General features: G+C 45.0%; 1 pseudogene; it reads left to right on the forward strand.

The window, feature by feature from the left end:
- The first annotated feature begins 721 nt into the window (after window positions 1–721).
- LOC101589655 lies at window positions 722–1,354 on the forward strand (annotated as a pseudogene).
- The last annotated feature ends 1,541 nt before the right edge of the window (window positions 1,355–2,895 follow it).

Genomic DNA, 2,895 nt, shown 5'->3' on the forward strand with positions numbered 1-2,895 from the left:
TATTGAACCTACACTCCACTTGACCCCAAGGCTCCTTGGTGTCAAATGGATAATACAGCCTTCATTACACAGTTGGCCTCTGACAGCAGGAAAAAGATTCAAAAAGTTTATGGCTTTGCTGGTATGAATGCCATTACTCCAAATAGCTGAAAAGATGTTTATTAGTCAGGAGCAGGAGGAAAAGAAAGAACAGTGATGTGAAATAGACCACAAGGCCTGCCAAACCACTGTACTAGTAAAACCTGTTCCTGAGGGACTCTGTCAACTGTATTGTAGCAACCAATCTAAAGGGTCCCCTCAAGCTATGTAGCCTAAGACTGCAGCAGTCCCTATGCCCTGACAGCTGACCAATGTACTCACCGCAAACATTTTGTACACTGGAAAAATAAATTCCCCCTCTATTTGAAGGATATAAAGAAATCTGACTATCCAGGCCTACCTCATCCTGAACCTCTCCTCCCCCTATTCAATGACAATGAGTAGGACAGACTGGGCTCTATCAGACAGATTCTCCGGGAGCCCACAATCATTGCCAGAATTGGGGTAAAACTCATGACTTTTGTAACAGATGATTGAACATTTGGTTGTAACTCAGTTTGTTGCTCCTTTGACTTCTTGGCAAATCCAGGTCATCAGTGCTACTGGAGTACCCACTAAAAAATTCTGTCAAAGTATATCTTGTGCCTTTCTGTTCTGCTGATCTGCAGCCTAAGAAGCAGTCATGGTGCCCAGCCAGAATGGCATGATTCTGAAGCCCCACTTCCACAAGGACTGGCAATGGTATGTGGCTACGTGGTTCAATCAGCCAGCTTGGAAGATCTGCATGCACAAGGCCTGGCAGGCAACAGCGTGCTGCATTGCCCCATGTCCCACATCTGAACCCATCTGGCCCATCATGCCCTGTCCCACAGTGTGATACCACACCAAGGTCCAAGCCAGCTGGAGCTTCAGTCTGGAGGAACTCTGAGTGGCCAGTATTCACAAGAAGGTGGCCTGGACCATTAGCATCTTGGTGGACCCAAGGCGGCGGAACAAATCCACTGAGTCCCTGCAGGCCAATGTGCAGCAGCTGAAAGAGTGCCGCTCCAAGCTCACCCTCTTCCCCAGGAAGCCATGGGCCTCCAAAAAGGGAGACAGCCCTGCTGAAGAACTCAAATTGGCCACCCAGCTGACAGGACCTGTGATGCCCATCAGGAACGTCTACAAGAAGAAGGTAAGGGTCATCACAGAGGAAGAAAAGAACTTCAAGGTATTTGCCAGTTTGCGCATGGCCTGTGCCAATGCCCTGCTCTTTGGCATCCAGATACAGAGAGCCAAGGAAGCCACAGATCAGGATGCTGAGAAGAAAAAATAAAACACTAGTGGGATCTTGTAATAAATGCTCAGAAAAGCTTTAAAAAAAAAAAGTATATCTTGCAAGATTGGTGGATATTTTATCAAACAGAAATTCCTGTACATGCCTGCATGCCCTATACCTCTCCTGGGATATAACCTCCTTTCCACATTGGGAGCAATTATTTCCTTCATTCCAAACTAGCCAGCCTCTCTTACACTCCAATCCACTGGACCTGATATTGACTTTAACTATATCTGGAGAAGAATGGCATCTACATCAGCCTGAAATACCTTGTAATCATTGTCTCAAATTTTGAGACATTTGTTTCCAGAAGAATAGGCAGAGGATTCACCACCAGGGCTTGCTATCCACCATGCCCCTTTGGTGATCAAGCTCTGTCCTACTGTAAGCCCCATTGCTGTTAAGCAGTACCCAGTGTCACCAGAGGTGCAGCTCAGCATCCAGCCCAACATCCCTTGCTTAAAACAGTTTGGAATCCTGATAGACCTTGAAATACTCCTCTCTTCCTGGTGAGAAAGCCCAGTGGGAACTACTGGCCAATACAGGATCTTAGTACACTCAACTCTGCTACCACAATTCTGCACTCGGCAGTTCCCAACCCTTATACCCACCTGAGTGTGCTTCCTTCTGATGTTGCCTGTGTTACCTGTCTGAATTTAAAAGATGCTTTCTTATGTGTATGACTCACACCTATCAGCCAACCCATATTTGCTTGTGAATGGAAGGACCCAGAGACAGGACAAAAAAGCTAACTTACCCGGACCCATCTTCCACCAGAACTTGCCCATCTTTTTTGAGGAAGCACGAACCACTGATCTAGTCCAATTTCACATGCTGATTTTAACTGTACCCTGTTAAAAAAATATGGACAATATATTAGTATGTAGCTCAGATAAATGAAACTGCTGGAAGGGAACACAAACTCTTCTTTGCCACCTACAGGCTATAACATCTCCTGGAAGAAAGCTCAGATATGCAAGCCAAAAAGTTCATTATATAGGATTTCACCCAGAAAAAAAGGACTAAGACACCTGAGCCAAGAGAGAAAGGAAGTCACTCACTCCATTCCAAGACTTGAAAATGAAAGACAACTTAGAGAATTCCTGGAGACTGCAGGGTTCTGTAGATACCAGGATTTGCTGAAAAGGCTGAGCTCTTCTATGACATGCTAACAGGGAAGGAAAATGAAAGAGAACTATTAAATTAGACTTTAGAACAAACTGAATCCTTCCAGACTGTAAAACAAATGTTACCAGTAGCCCTTGTTCTGGGCATCACTGATGTAACAGGGCCTTTCAACTTGTTTGTAGATGAATGGAAACATGTAGTATCAGGAGTCCTGACCCAAAGCTCAGTCCTTGGGAGAGGACTATTGCACATTTGTAAAGGACTTAGATTATGTAGCTGAGGGCCGGCCTCCCTGGCACTGGCAGCAACTGTCATCCTGGTTAAAGAAGCTCACAAACTGACCTTAGGACAAAAATCTAACATTTAAGTGCTACATGCTGTTCTAGAGTTACTTAACAGTTGAGGGCATT

Source organism: Octodon degus, unplaced genomic scaffold (genome assembly GCF_000260255.1).
Source record: "Octodon degus isolate 3935 unplaced genomic scaffold, OctDeg1.0 scaffold00045, whole genome shotgun sequence".
In the NCBI taxonomy this organism is placed as follows: Eukaryota; Metazoa; Chordata; class Mammalia; order Rodentia; family Octodontidae; genus Octodon; species Octodon degus.